General features: G+C 46.2%; 1 long non-coding RNA gene across 4 annotated transcripts in view; it reads left to right on the plus strand.

Moving 5' to 3' along the window:
• The window catches only part of LOC135056491 (uncharacterized), a 260411-nt gene that overhangs the window by 78422 nt on the left and 163793 nt on the right, over window positions 1–18196 (plus strand). The gene's annotated exons all lie outside the window — the stretch shown is intronic.

The following is an 18196-nucleotide window of genomic DNA, read 5'->3' on the forward strand; positions in this document are numbered from 1 at the left end:
CCTTCCTGGCCAGTCGACATGGCCTCAATGTGGTCTACTGCAGGGGATATATTTACTAAACTGCTGGTTCTTAGAAATGGAGATGTTGGCTAGAGCAACCAATCAGATTCTACTTAACATTTATCTAACACCTTCCAAAATATAATAGCTAGAATCCGATTGGTTGCTATGAGCAATATCTCCACTTTTAAAAAACCTGCCTTTTACCCCCCCAGTGTTCACCACATTATCCGAGACTTTACACCAAGATCCTTTCAAGAATTCCAAGAAAGATATGGGATTCCTCAAATTCAATTCTACCAAGATCTGTAGATTCACTACTTTTTTTTACTGTCCCTTCTCAACCACTCCCAACAGGTGACCTATTCCTATGGATTGTTATTGTATTTATCACTCTTCTAGTAGAGCACTCTCTCTTGGATTTATCAAACGAGTTTTGCTACTGACTCTACTACCCAGTTCTCCCATAAACAAGCTTGGTAAACAGGTCTCAGTCACTCGTTGGGACCAGACACCTGGGACATGATCCATTCCAACATTCTGAAGTGTTCCAGCAGCAGAGTTTTAAAGGAAAGCTCCATCTAAGTGGTACCTGAATGATTGCACAAGATGTGCCACAATGGTTTGGAGTTTTGCTGGAGACAGTGTGGTAAGATTGGCATATATTAGCATATTTGGTGGTTATGTCCTAAAATCACCTCTTTTTGCAGTTCATATCAGACATATCAGGACTCACTGAACCCCTTGACCAGCTATGTCTTCAATAATGCAGCCCACCCTGCAACCTACCTAATCACACCAAAAATCTGATTCTCCATATGGCATGTGCAGCACAGTATCAACTCGTACATAACTGCACACTGCTTTCCCTCAAAGCAAGAGGTACTGCATCGGATCTTGTATGTGTCTCGAAAGGAATACATTACTGGACTGCTCAATATCATGATTGATAAATGCCATGGTTTTCTCTATATACTTTACTAAATCCTGGTACTCATTGACCAGTCATAATCCTTCTTTAACCTTCCTGTATTTCTGGAAACACCCCCTTCCCCCCATTCCCACACCCCACCTTCCAAGGTTCCCTGTTTTAGCATTCCCTAACAGCAAATCTGTGGCAGAGCATGCTGGGACTTTGTTGCTACTTTGCTGCGTATGTTTGCTTACAGTCTTGCCTGTTATCTATCTGTTCTGCCCCTTTTACTTTTTTTTATTGATTTACCCTACTTCCCACTTATGTGCTACTTTCCCCTAATCTGTTGTACAATTTATTTTTTTAAGAATGTGTTGTTGGTGATGTTGCTATCTGCCAAACGTCTTTCTTTTTTTTTTTTTTTTATAAAATAAAGATATTTAAAATATATTTATTTATAGTTCTTATGGCTGTGATATTATTAGGAGTCACTGCAGGCAGCACAGTAGCTCACCACCTCCCACCGGGTTCCAGTCATCACTAGGAGACTGGTATGACAGAGCACAGTTGCTGGGTATGCTGGTCCCGTCCATGCAGAGAGCAGCGGCTGCACTGTGAGTGTAGCCAGCTGGTTCTACGCTGGGACACTCAGTACTGCTTTCCTACGTGCAGCTTTACACCTGCAGCATATTATTTACTTAAGGGGACTTTCTTTGTTGGGGCATATTGATTGGTTGATGTGTGTATTAAAAGAGAGGCAGGGCTTAGCATCATTGTCAATTATAGCTTCATGCCCTGGTGTTTAGCTTGCTGATCCTGTCGCCTGATGAATACTCTGTGCTGCCTCAGTCTTGGTTTCACTTTGCTCTTCAAGTTTGGTCTACAGTCTGAGGGGGTCATTCCGAGTTGTTCGCTCGTTGTCGATTTTCGCAATGGAGTGATTAAGGCAAAAATGCGCATGCGCATGGTACGCAGTGCGCATGCGCTAAGTATTTTAGCACAAAACTTAGTAGATTTACTCACATCCGAACGAAGAATTTTCATTGTTGAAGTGATCGGAGTGTGATTGACAGGAAGTGGGTGTTCCTGGGCGGAAACTGACCGTTTTCTGGGAGTGTGCGGAAAAACGCAGGCATGCTAGGATAAAACGCAGGAGTGGCTGGAGAAACGGGGGAGTGGCTGGCCGAACGCAGGGCGTGTTTGTGACATCAAACCAGGAACGAAACGGGCTGAGCTGATCGCAATGTAGGAGTAAGTCTCGAGCTACTCAGAAACTGCTAAGAAATTTCTATTCGCAATTCTGCTAATCTTTCGTTTGCAATTCTGCTAAGCTAAGATACACTCCCAGAGGGCGGCGGCCAAGTGTGTGCAATGCTGCTAAAATCTGCTAGCGAGCGAACAACTCGGAATGACCCCCTGAGTCTCCGGCCCTCTGCATGTCCTGTTCTATCCTAGTATTTCCTTAAGCACTGTATCCGAGTCCCATGGCCGAGTGCAGAGGGGGCACCGCACATAACGCTGCAGGGTAGGGGGCGCTGTTGGCGCCACTTGTCAATTATCTGTTTTAATTTCTTTCACTTGCAGTTTCCCCCCTTTTTGAAGACCAGCATCTCCTGACCGCCCCTGTCTTCTACCCTGACCCCTTCTGTCGCTAATATCTATACAACATTCATGAACTCAACTGGAGATTTCTTTGTTATTCATGTCCTTTTTTACATTTCAAGATGCTGACATACCCGGGATTCAAACCCATTGCCTGTGACATTGCAGTCAGACAATCTATTCATTGAGCTATCTGCCCTTGCATAGAAAGGTAGATAATTCTAAGCTAGAGAATTCTAACTATTTGATGCCTCCCTTGTACTTTGTGAAAAAATTAACAATTCTATGTAGTGTGTGGCTGCAAGAGATTGGATGTGTGGCTCTACATAGATCTGCTCAACTGCAATGCTGATTTTTTTTTTTCTTTACAAAGTACAAGTAGCTTCATATAGAGTTCATAGTGTTTATGCAGGATCAAATAGCTAAATGAGTAGGGTGTTTGATTAGAAATGGGGGTGCCAATTTTTAGGCTCAATAGAGAGCACGGATGTTATAGGCAAAGACCTCTACAGCATGATTCTAAGGGCTCGATCCAGACCTGATCGCTGTTGTGTGAAATCGCACTGCGGACGATTATCGAATGACTGCACAAGCGTTTGCACCTCAATGTGCAGGCGTGTCGACAAACAGCGACAGGATGGTGCGTAAATTTAGATTGCATGGGCATTCGCAAGGTGATTGACAGGAAGCGGATGTTTGTGGGTGCTAACTAACCATTTTCTGGGAGTGTCGGGAAAAACGCAGACATGTCCAAGCGTTTTCAGGGAGGGTGTGCGATGTCAGTTCCAGCCCCGATCAGCCTAATTTTTAGCACTAGAGGAGTAAGTATTGAGCTACGCACAGACTGCACAGAATGGGAAAAACATTTCATGGTGAGTGTGATGCGAACGGTTTTGCAGCTGTTCGCTGACTGAGGGGAATTTTCGCACAGCGTAAACATGCAATCGCACACTAGCACAGGGCAAATTTTCACTCCCCCTGGGCGGCGACTATCTGATCACAGGACAGTGTAATTTGCAGCACAGCGATCAGGTCTGAATTAGGCCCATAGTGTCTTACATAGTTTCTTCAGTGTACGATAACAAATATACATATTAATTAACCTCTTTATTAGTATAATGATTAACCTATTAATTAGAATTAGTGATGAGCGAGTTTGGTTCTCAGAGAACTGAACCCTACCGGACTTTGCCTTCTGAGTTCGGTTTCGAGCACGGCTCGGGTTTTCCCGCCTGACTCGGAAACCCGAACGCAGCAAAACGTCATCATCCCGCTGTCGGATTCTCGCAGGATTTGGATTCAATATAAGGAGCCGCGCGTTGCGGCCATTTTCACTCCAGTCTCACAGAGTGTATTGAGAGGACGTGTCCTCCATGTTCAGTGTCTGTGTGGGGGCGGGAAAGTGGGGTGGCGAGTCTTGTGCTGTGTTGTGCTGCTCGGTCCAGTCCAGTGTAGTCAGTGTATTGTGCTGCATCAGTCCAGCCAGTCACAGTGTTGGTGTCCTCTCCTGCCAGTGTACCTGTATAAAGTGGTGCTGTGTTGTGTTGTCCAATCCAGTGTAGTCAGTGTATTGTGCTGCATCAGTCCAGCCAGTCACAGTGTTGGTGTTTTCTGCTGCCATATATCCAGTGTAGCTGTATAAAGTGGTGCTGTGTTGTGCTGTCCTGTCCAGTGTAGTCAGTGTATTGTGCTGCATCAGTCCAGCCAGTCACATTGTTGGTGTTCTCTGCTGCCATATATCCAGTGTAGCTGTATAAAGTGTTGCTGTGTTGTGCTGCATCTGACCAGTGGTAGTGTCCTGTTCATCAGTCATTCCAGTGATGATATATGATGCTGCTATATGTCCACTGCTGCCGTATAATAATTATAACAACAACCACAAGTCTCTTACAGTGTTGTTGTGTTGTGCTGCATCAGACCAGTGGTAGTGTCCTGTATCATCAGTCATTCCAGTGATGATATACGCTGCTGCTATATGTCCACTGCTGCCGTATAATAATTATAACAACAACCACAAGTCTCTTACAGTGTTGTTGTGTTGTGCTGCATCAGACCAGTAGTAGTGTCCTGTCTCATCAATCATTCCAGTGACGATATACGCTGCTGCTATATGTCCACTGCTGCCGTATAATAATTATAACAACAACCACAAGTCTCTTACAGTGTTGTTGTGTTGTGCTGCATCAGACCAGTAGTAGTGTCCTGTCTCATCAGTCATTCCAGTGACGATATACGCTGCTGCTATATGTCCACTGCTGCCGTATAATAATAATAACAACAACCACAAGTCCCTTACAATGGCCCTCATTCCGAGTTGATCGCTAGCTGCTTTCGTTCGCAGTGCGGCGATTAGTTGAAAAAGCGACACTTCTGCGCATGCGTATGGTGCGCACTGCGCACGCGCATCATACTTTCACACAAAACTATGCAGTTTCACACAAGGTCTAGCGACGCTTTTCAGTCGCACTGCTGATTGTTAAGTGATTGACAGGAAGTTGGTGTTTCTGGGCGGAAACTGGCCGTTTTCAGGGAGTGTGTGTAAAAACGTAGGCGAGCCCGAAAAAAATGCAGGAGTGGCTGGGGAAACGGGGGAGTGGCTGGCTGAACGCAGGGCGTGTTTGAGATGTCAAAACAGGAAATGAACAGTATGAAGTCATTGCTAGCTAGGAGTAAGTTTCGAGCTGCTCAGAAAATCTTTTTTTGGAGCAGTTCTGCGATCCTTTCGGTCGCACTTCTGTTAAGCTAAGATACACTCCCAGAGGGTGGCGGCCTAGCGTTTGCACAGCTGCTAAAAGCAGCTAGCGAGTGATCAACTCGGAATGAGGGCCAGTGTTGTTGTGTTGTGCTGCATCAGACCAGTGGTGGTGTCCTGTCTCATCAGTCATTTCAGTGATGATATACGCTGCTGCTATATGTCCACTGCTGCCATATAATAAAAATAACAACAACAACAACAACAACAACCACAAGTCCCTTACAGTGTTGTTGTGTTGTGCTGCATCAGACCTGTGGTAGTGTCCTGTCCATCAGTCTTTCCAGTCATTCCTGTGCCACATATTGTCTCATATAACTCCCAAAAAATAATGGAGAACAAAAATTTTGAGGATAAAATAGGGAAAGATCAAGAAGAACCAGTTCCTCCTAGTGCTGAAGCTGCTGTCACTAGCCATGACATAGATGATGAAATGCCATCAACGTCATCTGACAAGGCCGATGCCCAATGTGATAGTAGAGGGCATGTAAAATCCAAAATGACAAAGTTCAGTAAAAAGATCCAAAAAAGAAATCATCTGAGGAGAAACATAAACTTGCCAATATGCCATTTACGACACGGAGTGGCAAGGAACGGCCGAGGCCCTGGCCTATGTTCATGGATAGTGGTTCAGCTTCACATGACAATGGAAGCCCTCATCCTCCAGCTAGAAAAATTAAAAGAGCTAAGCTGGAAAGAGCACAGAAAAGAACTGTGCGCTCTGAGATGGTATCACAAATCCCCAAGGAGAGTCCAAGTGTGTCGGCAGTTGCAATGCCTGACCTTCCCAACACTGGACGGGAAGAGGTGGCTCCTTCCACCATTTGCACACCCCCTGCAAGTTCTGGAAGGAGCACACACAGTCCAGTTCCTGATATTGAAATTGAAGATGTCACTGTTGAAGTACACCAGGATGAGGATATGGGTGTTGCTGGCGCTGAGGAGGAAGTTGACGATGAGGATTCTGATGGTGATGTGGTTTAAGTCAGGCACCGTCGGAGACACCTGTTGTGCTTGGGATGAAGAAGCCCATTGTGATGCCTGGGCAAACTACCAAAAAAGCCACCTCTTCCGTGTGGAATTATTTCTCCACAAATCCGGACAACAGGTATCAAGCCATCTGTTGCCTCTGTCAATCTGTAATAAGTAGGGGTAAGGATGTTAGCCACCTAGGAACATCCTCCCTTATACGTCACCTGCTGTGCATTCATCAGAAGTCAGTGTCAAGTTGTGAAACTTTGGGTAAGAGCGCAAGCAGTCTACTGACACCTAAATCCCTTCTTCCTCCTGTACCCAAGCTCCTGCAAGCCACACCAACAACTCCCTCAATGTCAACTTCCTCCCCAGTCAGGAACGTCCGTAGTCCTGCAGGCCATGTCACTGTCAAGACTGAGGAGTCCTCTCCTAACTGGGATTCCTCCGTAGGATCCTTGAGAGCTACGTCTGCTGTTGCTACCGCTGCTGTTGTTTCTGCTGGAAGTCGATCATCATCCCAGAGGGGAAGTCGGAAGACCAGTTGTACTAGTTCCAGTAAGCAATTGACTGTCCAACAGTCCTTTGTGAGGAAGATGAAATATGACAGCAGTCATCCTTTTACAAAGCGGATAACTGAGGCTTGACAGCTATGTTGGTGTTAGACGTGCGTCTGGTATCCACCATTAGTTCAGTGGGACTTAGAGAATTGTTTGAGGTACTTTGTCCCCGGTATCAAATCCCATCTAGGTTCCACTTCTCTAAGCAGGCAATACCGAGAATGTACACAGACATCAGAAAAAGAGTCACCAGTGTCCTACAAAATGCAGTTATATCCAATGTCCACTTAACCACGGACATGTGGAACAGGGCAGTCTAAGGACTATATGACTGTAACAACCCACTGGGTAGATGTATGGCCTCCAACAGCAACAACAGCAGCGGCACCAGTAGCAGCATCTCGCAAATGCCAACTCGTTCCTAGGCAGGCTATTCTATGTATCACCTCTTTCCGTAAGTGGTACACCGCTGATGACCTCTTACGGAAACTGAGGAACATCTTCGCAGAATGGCTTACCCCAACTGGACTCTCCTGGGGATTTGTGATATCGTACAATGCCACCAATATTGTGCGTGCATTACATATGGGCAGATTCCAGCACGTCCCATGTTTTGCACATACAATTATTTTGGTGGTGCAGAATTTTTTGAAAAATGACAGGGGTGTGCAGGAGATGCTGTGTGTGTCCCGAAAAATTGCGGGCCACTTTTGGCATTCTGCCACTGCGTGCCGAAGACTGGAGCGCCAGCAAACACTCTTGAACCTGCCCCGCCATCAACTGAAGCAAGAGGTGGTAACGAGGTGGAATTCAACACTCTATATGCTTCAGAGGATGGAGGAGCTGCAAAAGGCCATTCAAGCCTATACATCTACCTACGATATAGGCAAAGGAGGGGTAATGCACCTGACTCAAGCGCAGTGGAGAATGATTTCTGTCTTGTGCAAGGTTCTCCAACCCTTCGAACTTGCCACACATGAAGTCAGTTCAGACACTGCCAGCCTGAGTCAGGTCATTCTCCTCATCAGGCTTTTGCAGAAGCAGCTGGAGAAATTGAAGGAGGAGCTAAGACCGAGCAAAGTATGTGGGACTTGTGGATGGAGCCCTTCATTTGCTTTGCCAGGATTCAAGGGTGGTCAATCTGTTGAAATCAGAGCACTACATTTTGGCCACCGTGCTCGATCCTAGGTTTAAAGTCTACGTTGTATCTCTCTTTCCAGCAGACACAAGACCTGCTGGTTAGTAAATTGTGAACTCAAGCGGAATGTGACCCGTCAAAAGCTCCTCCTTCAATTTCTCCCGCCACTGGGGCTGCAAGGAAAAGGATAACATTTCCTAGCCCACCCGCTGGCGGTGATGCAGGGCAGTCAGGAGCGAAAGCGGACATCTGGTCCGGATTGAAGGACCTGCCAACGATTACTGACATGTCTACTGTCACTGCATATGATTCTGTCACCATTGAAAGAATGGTGGAGGATTATATGAGTGACAGCATCCAGGTAGGTATGTCAGACAGTCCGTATGTATACTGTCAGGAAAAAGAGGCAATTTGGAGTCCCTTGCACAAACTGGCTTTATTTTACCTAAGTTGCCCCCCCTCCAGTGTGTACTCCGAAAGAGTGTTTAGTGCAGCCGGTAACCTTGTCAGTGATCGGCGTAGGAGGTTACTTCCACTAAATGTGGAGAAGAGGATGTTCATCAAAATTAATTATAAATTCCTCCGGGCAGACCTTTACCAGCAATTGCCTCCAGAAAGTACACAGGGACCTTTGATGGTGGATTCCAGTGGGGACGAATTAATACTTTGTGAGGAGGATGTACACAGTGAAAGGGGTGAGGAATTGGAGAATGATGATGAGGTCAACATCTTGCCTCTGTAGAGCCAGTTTGTGCAAGGAGAGATTGATTGCTTCTTTTTTGGTGGGGGCCCAAACAAACCAGTCATTTCAGCCACAGTCGTGTGGCAGACCCTGTCGCCAAAATGATGGGTTTGTTAAAGTGTGCATGTCCTGTTTATACAACATAAGGGTGGGTGGGAGGGCCCAAGGACAATTCCATCTTGCACCTCTTTTTCTTCTTTGCATCATGTGCTGTTTGGGGACTAGTTTTTTTAAGTGCCATCCTGTGTGTAACTGCAGTGCCACTCCTAGATGGGCCAGGTGTTTGTGCCGCACACTTGTGTCACTTAGCTTAGTCATCCAGCTACCTCATTGCACTTCTTTTTCTTCTTTGCATCATGTGCTGTTTGGGGCCTATTTTTTAAATCTGCCATCCTGTCTGCCACTGCAGTGCCACTCCTAAATGGGCCAGGTGTTTGTGCCGCCCACTTGTGTCACTTAGCTTAGTCATACAGTCACCTCGGTGTAACCTTTTGGCCTAAAAACAATATTGTGAGGTGTAAGGTGTTCAGAATAGACTGGAAATGAGTGGAAATTAATGTTATTGAGGTTAATAATACAGTAGGATCAAAATTACCCCCAAATTCTGTGAGTTTTATGGGGTTTTTTCAAAAATCACCCAGATCCAAAACCAAAATCAAAACACGAAAGGGTGGTTTTGGCAATACCAAGCCAAAATAAAAACACGAAAGTTTACTTAGAACCAAAACACAAAACACGAAAAGTGCCAGCCGCACATCTCTAATTAGAATGATTATTAACCCCCTTATCAGTGTAATTATTAACCCAGCCAGTAGCATAATCATTAACCCCTCATCAGTATTATCATTATAGCTCATTTAGCATAATGATTGCTCCCATATAGCAAGGAAGGTACTATGGGGGTCATTCCGAGTTGTTCGCTCGCAAGTGAATTTTAGCAGATTTGCTCATGCTAAGCCGCCGCCTACTGGGAGTGAATCTTAGCATCTTAAAATTGCGAACGATGTATTCACAATATTGCGATTACACACCTCGTAGCAGTTTCTGAGTAGCTTCAGACTTACTCGGCATCTGCGATCATTTCACTGCTTGTCGTTCCTGGTTTGACGTCACAAACACACCCAGCGTTCGCCCAGACACTCCCCCGTTTCTCCAGCCACTCCTGCGTTTTTTCCGGAAACGGTAGCGTTTTTTCCCACACGCCCATAAAACGGCCTGTTTCCGCCCAGTAACACCCATTTCCTGTCAATCACATTACGATCGTCAGAACGATGAAAATGCCGTGAGTAAAAATCCAAACTTCATAGCAAATTTACTTGGCGCAGTCGCAGTGCGGATATTGCGCATGCGCATTAAGCGGAAAATCGCTGCGATGCGAAGATTTTAACCGAGCGAACAACTCGGAATGACCCCCCATATCTGAGATTGTCATGGGAGCCAAAAGGGGGTGGTGGAGCACAGTTTCCAGATGAATCTCTTGGCCGCCTTGGAGACTGCACAGATATTGTAGAGGAATCTCCCAGGCCAGTTCAGGAGACCATGGGCCTGATTCAGATATGGAAGGAGTGCCGTCCTGTACCGCAAAGCACCGATGTTCAGTACTTTATGTATGCACAGGACCTATACTGCGCGTGCATGAACGGGTCCTGCGACACAGGACGGCAGCCATTCGGAGGGAGGGGAGGTGATAGCGACTGTCTCCATTTCTCCATCAGAGGACAGAGATTTCCTGGCCTCTTGGTAGCTCCTGCAGTGGCCCTGCTTGCGTGACTCCAACGCAGTTTGGATCTGTAATACAGCAGGAGGCATGACACGTCCGGCTGCATTACCATATTAGTGCTATCTCTACTGCTTCTATGTAAGTAATAACAACACCAGCCACATCTGATTCAGGCTCCATGTGCAATGCACACCTTGTACCCAGCATTATAGTTTTGTACACCTTGTAACCAGCATTATAGTTTTGTACACCTTGTACCCAGCATTATAGTTTTGTACACTGTTACAACACTAATCAAATGCTTAAGGATTCTTATTCAAGTGAGTGTACTGCACTTTATACACTTTATAGGTTTCATTTATTTTTTTATTCTCCGTTTTTACAGAACACACTACATAACACTAGAGATGAGCGGGTTCGGTTTCTCTGAATCCGAACCCGCCAGAACTTCATGTTTTTTTTCACGGGTCCGAGCGACTCGGATCTTCCCGCCTTGCTCGGTTAACCCGAGCGCGCCCGAACGTCATCATGACGCTGTCGGATTCTCGCGAGGCTCGGATTCTATCGCGAGACTCGGATTCTATATAAGGAGCCGCGCGTCGCCGCCATTTTCACACGTGCATTGAGATTGATAGGGAGAGGACGTGGCTGGCGTCCTCTCCATTTAGATTATAAGAGACTGAGAGAGATTTACTGGAGCTGACTAGGAGGAGTACTGTTACTGTAGAAGTGTAGAGACTGAGTGGAGAGAGTTTACTAGTGAGGACAGTGCAGTTTACTTTATAATCCGTTCTCTGCCTGAAAAAAGCGATACACAGCACACAGTGACTCAGTCACATACCATATCTGTGTGCACTGCTCAGGCTCAGGCCAGTGTGCTGCATCATCTATTATCTATATATAATATTATATATATCTGTCTGACTGCTCAGCTCACACAGCTTATAATTGTGGGGGAGACTGGGGAGCACTACTGCAGTGCCAGTTATAGGTTATAGCAGGAGCCAGGAGTACATAATATATTATATAGTGAGTGACCACCAGACACACAGTGCAGTTTATTTAATATATCCGTTCTCTGCCTGAAAAAAGCGATACACACAGTGACTCAGTCAGTCACATACCATATCTGTGTGCACTGCTCAGGCTCAGGCCAGTGTGCTGCATCATCTATTATCTATATATAATATTATATATATCTGTCTGACTGCTCAGCTCACACAGCTTATAATTGTGGGGGAGACTGGGGAGCACTACTGCAGTGCCAGTTATAGGTTATAGCAGGAGCCAGGAGTACATAATATATTATATAGTGAGTGACCACCAGACACACAGTGCAGTTTATTTAATATATCCGTTCTCTGCCTGAAAAAAGCGATACACACAGTGACTCAGTCAGTCACATACCATATCTGTGTGCACTGCTCAGGCTCAGGCCAGTGTGCTGCATCATCTATTATAATATCTATATATAATATTATATATATCTGTCTGACTGCTCAGCTCACACAGCTTATAATTGTGGGGGAGACTGGGGAGCACTACTGCAGTGCCAGTTATAGGTTATAGCAGGAGCAAGGAGTACATAATATATTATATAGTGAGTGACCACCAGACACACAGTGCAGTTTATTTAATATATCCGTTCTCTGCCTGAAAAAAGCGATACACACAGTGACTCAGTCAGTCACATACCATATCTGTGTGCACTGCTCAGGCTCAGGCCAGTGTGCTGCATCATCTATTATCTATATATAATATTATATATATCTGTCTGACTGCTCAGCTCACACAGCTTATAATTGTGGGGGAGACTGGGGAGCACTACTGCAGTGCCAGTTATAGGTTATAGCAGGAGCCAGGAGTACATAATATATTATATAGTGAGTGACCACCAGACACACAGTGCAGTTTATTTAATATATCCGTTCTCTGCCTGAAAAAAGCGATACACACAGTGACTCAGTCAGTCACATACCATATCTGTGTGCACTGCTCAGGCTCAGGCCAGTGTGCTGCATCATCTATATATTAGAGATGAGCGGGTTCGGTTTCTCTGAATCCGAACCCGCCAGAACTTCATGTTTTTTTTCACGGGTCCGAGCGACTCGGATCTTCCCGCCTTGCTCGGTTAACCCGAGCGCGCCCGAACGTCATCATGACGCTGTCGGATTCTCGCGAGGCTCGGATTCTATCGCGAGACTCGGATTCTATATAAGGAGCCGCGCGTCGCCGCCATTTTCACACGTGCATTGAGATTGATAGGGAGAGGACGTGGCTGGCGTCCTCTCCATTTAGATTATAAGAGACTGAGAGAGATTTACTGGAGCTGACTAGGAGGAGTACTGTTACTGTAGAAGTGTAGAGACTGAGTGGAGAGAGTTTACTAGTGAGGACAGTGCAGTTTACTTTATAATCCGTTCTCTGCCTGAAAAAAGCGATACACAGCACACAGTGACTCAGTCACATACCATATCTGTGTGCACTGCTCAGGCTCAGGCCAGTGTGCTGCATCATCTATTATCTATATATAATATTATATATATCTGTCTGACTGCTCAGCTCACACAGCTTATAATTGTGGGGGAGACTGGGGAGCACTACTGCAGTGCCAGTTATAGGTTATAGCAGGAGCCAGGAGTACATAATATATTATATAGTGAGTGACCACCAGACACACAGTGCAGTTTATTTAATATATCCGTTCTCTGCCTGAAAAAAGCGATACACACAGTGACTCAGTCAGTCACATACCATATCTGTGTGCACTGCTCAGGCTCAGGCCAGTGTGCTGCATCATCTATTATCTATATATAATATTATATATATCTGTCTGACTGCTCAGCTCACACAGCTTATAATTGTGGGGGAGACTGGGGAGCACTACTGCAGTGCCAGTTATAGGTTATAGCAGGAGCCAGGAGTACATAATATATTATATAGTGAGTGACCACCAGACACACAGTGCAGTTTATTTAATATATCCGTTCTCTGCCTGAAAAAAGCGATACACACAGTGACTCAGTCAGTCACATACCATATCTGTGTGCACTGCTCAGGCTCAGGCCAGTGTGCTGCATCATCTATATATATTATATATCTGTCTGACTGCTCAGCTCACACAGCTTATAATTGTGGGGGAGACTGGGGAGCACTACTGCAGTGCCAGTTATAGGTTATAGCAGGAGCCAGGAGTACATATTATATTAAAATTAAACAGTGCACACTTTTGCTGCAGGAGTTCCACTGCCAGTGTGACTGACCAGTGACCTGACCACACTGACCACCAGTATAGTTAGTAGTATACTTATATTGTGATTGCCTGAAAAAGTTAAACACTCGTCGTGTGACTTCACTTGTGTGTTTTTTTTTTTTTTTATTCTATAAAAATAAAACTCATTCTGCTGACAGACAGTGTCCAGCAGGTCCGTCATTATATAATATATAATATATACCTGTCCGGCTGCAGTAGTGATATATATATATTTTTTATATCATTTATCATCCAGTCGCAGCAGACACAGTACGGTAGTTCACGGCTGTGGCTACCTCTGTGTCTCTGCACTCGGCAGGCAGTCCGTCCATAATTGTAATACCACCTAACCGTGGATTTTTTTCATTCTTCTTTATACATACATAGTTACATAGACATCTTCTCTTTATCAACCAGTCTATATTAGCTGCAGACACAGTACAGTACGGTAGTTCACGGCTGTGGCTACCTCTGTGTCTGCACTCGGCAGGCAGTCCGTCCATAATTGTATACCACCTAACCGTGGATTTTTTTCATTCTTCTTTATACATACATAGTTACATAGACATCTTCTCTTTATCAACCAGTCTATATTAGCTGCAGACACAGTACAGTACGGTAGTTCACGGCTGTGGCTACCTCTGTGTCTGCAGTCGGCAGGCAGTCCATAATTGTATACTAGTATCCATCTCCATTGTTTACCTGAGGTGCCTTTTAGTTGTGCCTATTAAAATATGGAGAACAAAAATGTTGAGGTTCCAAAATTAGGGAAAGATCAAGATCCACTTCCACCTCGTGCTGAAGCTGCTGCCACTAGTCATGGCCGAGACGATGAAATGCCAGCAACGTCGTCTGCCAAGGCCGATGCCCAATGTCATAGTACAGAGCATGTCAAATCCAAAACACCAAATATCAGAAAAAAAAGGACTCCAAAACCTAAAATAAAATTGTCGGAGGAGAAGCGTAAACTTGCCAATATGCCATTTACCACACGGAGTGGCAAGGAACGGCTGAGGCCCTGGCCTATGTTCATGGCTAGTGGTTCAGCTTCACATGAGGATGGAAGCACTCAGCCTCTCGCTAGAAAAATGAAAAGACTCAAGCTGGCAAAAGCAGCACAGCAAAGAACTGTGCATTCTTCGAAATCCCAAATCCACAAGGAGAGTCCAATTGTGTCGGTTGCGATGCCTGACCTTCCCAACACTGGACGTGAAGAGCATGCGCCTTCCACCATTTGCACGCCCCCTGCAAGTGCTGGAAGGAGCACCCGCAGTCCAGTTCCTGATAGTCAGATTGAAGATGTCAGTGTTGAAGTACACCAGGATGAGGAGGATATGGGTGTTGCTGGCGCTGGGGAGGAAATTGACCAGGAGGATTCTGATGGTGAGGTGGTTTGTTTAAGTCAGGCACCCGGGGAGACACCTGTTGTCCGTGGGAGGAATATGGCCGTTGACATGCCAGGTGAAAATACCAAAAAAATCAGCTCTTCGGTGTGGAGGTATTTCACCAGAAATGCGGACAACAGGTGTCAAGCCGTGTGTTCCCTTTATCAAGCTGTAATAAGTAGGGGTAAGGACGTTAACCACCTCGGAACATCCTCCCTTATACGTCACCTGCAGCGCATTCATAATAAGTCAGTGACAAGTTAAAAAACTTTGGGTGACAGCGGAAGCAGTCCACTGACCAGTAAATCCCTTCCTCTTGTAACCAAGCTCACGCAAACCACCCCACCAACTCCCTCAGTGTCAATTTCCTCCTTCCCCAGGAATGCCAATAGTCCTGCAGGCCATGTCACTGGCAATTCTGACGAGTCCTCTCCTGCCTGGGATTCCTCCGATGCATCCTTGCGTGTAACGCCTACTGCTGCTGGCGCTGCTGTTGTTGCCGCTGGGAGTCGATGGTCATCCCAGAGGGGAAGTCGTAAGCCCACTTGTACTACTTCCAGTAAGCAATTGACTGTTCAACAGTCCTTTGCGAGGAAGATGAAATATCACAGCAGTCATCCTACTGCAAAGCGGATAACTGAGGCCTTGACAACTATGTTGGTGTTAGACGTGCGTCCGGTATCCGCCGTTAGTTCACAGGGAACTAGACAATTTATTGAGGCAGTGTGCCCCCGTTACCAAATACCATCTAGGTTCCACTTCTCTAGGCAGGCGATACCGAGAATGTACACGGACGTCAGAAAAAGACTCACCAGTGTCCTAAAAAATGCAGTTGTACCCAATGTCCACTTAACCACGGACATGTGGACAAGTGGAGCAGGGCAGGGTCAGGACTATATGACTGTGACAGCCCACTGGGTAGATGTATGGACTCCCGCCGCAAGAACAGCAGCGGCGGCACCAGTAGCAGCATCTCGCAAACGCCAACTCTTTCCTAGGCAGGCTACGCTTTGTATCACCGCTTTCCAGAATACGCACACAGCTGAAAACCTCTTACGGCAACTGAGGAAGATCATCGCGGAATGGCTTACCCCAATTGGACTCTCCTGTGGATTTGTGGCATCGGACAACGCCAGCAATATTGTGTGTGCATTAAATATGGGCAAATTCCAGCACGTCCCATGTTTTGCACATACCTTGAATTTGGTGGTGCATAATTTTTTAAAAAATGACAGGGGCGTGCAAGAGATGCTGTCGGTGGCCAGAAAAATTGCGGGACACTTTCGGCGTACAGGCACCACGTACAGAAGACTGGAGCACCACCAAAAACTACTGAACCTGCCCTGCCATCATCTGAAGCAAGAAGTGGTAACGAGGTGGAATTCAACCCTCTATATGCTTCAGAGGTTGGAGGAGCAGCAAAAGGCCATTCAAGCCTATACAATTGAGCACGATATAGGAGGTGGAATGCACCTGTCTCAAGTGCAGTGGAGAATGATTTCAACGTTGTGCAAGGTTCTGATGCCCTTTGAACTTGCCACACGTGAAGTCAGTTCAGACACTGCCAGCCTGAGTCAGGTCATTCCCCTCATCAGGCTTTTGCAGAAGAAGCTGGAGGCATTGAAGAAGGAGCTAAAAGGGAGCGATTCCGCTAGGCATGTGGGACTTGTGGATGCAGCCCTTAATTCGCTTAACAAGGATTCACGGGTGGTCAATCTGTTGAAATCAGAGCACTACATTTTGGCCACCGTGCTCGATCCTAGATTTAAAGCCTACCTTGGATCTCTCTTTCCGGCAGACACAAGTCTGCTGGGGTGCAAAGACCTGCTGGTGACAAAATTGTCAAGTCAAGCGGAACGCGACCTGTCAACATCTCCTCCTTCACATTCTCCCGCAACTGGGGGTGCGAGGAAAAGGCTCAGAATTCCGAGCCCACCCGCTGGCGGTGATGCAGGGCAGTCTGGAGCGACTGCTGATGCTGACATCTGGTCCGGACTGAAGGACCTGACAACGATTACGGACATGTCGTCTACTGTCACTGCATATGATTCTCTCAACATTGATAGAATGGTGGAGGATTATATGAGTGACCGCATCCAAGTAGGCACGTCACACAGTCCGTACTTATACTGGCAGGAAAAAGAGGCAATTTGGAGGCCCTTGCACAAACTGGCTTTATTCTACCTAAGTTGCCCTCCCACAAGTGTGTACTCCGAAAGAGTGTTTAGTGCCGCCGCTCACCTTGTCAGCAATCGGCGTACGAGGTTACATCCAGAAAATGTGGAGAAGATGATGTTCATTAAAATGAATTATAATCAATTCCTCCGCGGAGACATTGACCAGCAGCAATTGCCTCCACAAAGTACACAGGGAGCTGAGATGGTGGATTCCAGTGGGGACGAATTGATAATCTGTGAGGAGGGGGATGTACACGGTGATATATCGGAGGGTGAAGATGAGGTGGACATCTTGCCTCTGTAGAGCCAGTTTGTGCAAGGAGAGATTAATTGCTTCTTTTTTGGGGGGGGTCCAAACCAACCCGTCATATCAGTCACAGTCGTGTGGCAGACCCTGTCACTGAAATGATGGGTTGGTTAAAGTGTGCATGTCCTGTTTTGTTTATACAACATAAGGGTGGGTGGGAGGGCCCAAGGACAATTCCATCTTGCACCTCTTTTTTCTTTTCTTTTTCTTTGCATCATGTGCTGATTGGGGAGGGTTTTTTGGAAGGGACATCCTGCGTGACACTGCAGTGCCACTCCTAGATGGGCCCGGTGTTTGTGTCGGCCACTAGGGTCGCTAATCTTACTCACACAGTCAGCTACCTCATTGCGCCTCTTTTTTTCTTTGCGTCATGTGCTGTTTGGGGAGGGTTTTTTGGAAGGGACATCCTGCGTGACACTGCAGTGCCACTCCTAGATGGGCCCGGTGTTTGTGACGGCAACTAGGGTCGCTAATCTTACTCACACAGCTACCTCATTGCGCCTCTTTTTTTCTTTGCGTCATGTGCTGTTTGGGGAGGGTTTTTTGGAAGGGCCATCCTGCGTGACACTGCAGTGCCACTCCTAGATGGGCCCGGTGTTTGTGTCGGCCACTAGGGTCGCTAATCTTACTCACACAGCTACCTCATTGCGCCTCTTTTTTTCTTTGCGTCATGTG

This window comes from Pseudophryne corroboree, chromosome 3, assembly GCF_028390025.1.
Source record: "Pseudophryne corroboree isolate aPseCor3 chromosome 3, aPseCor3.hap2, whole genome shotgun sequence".
NCBI lineage: Eukaryota > Metazoa > Chordata > Amphibia > Anura > Myobatrachidae > Pseudophryne > Pseudophryne corroboree.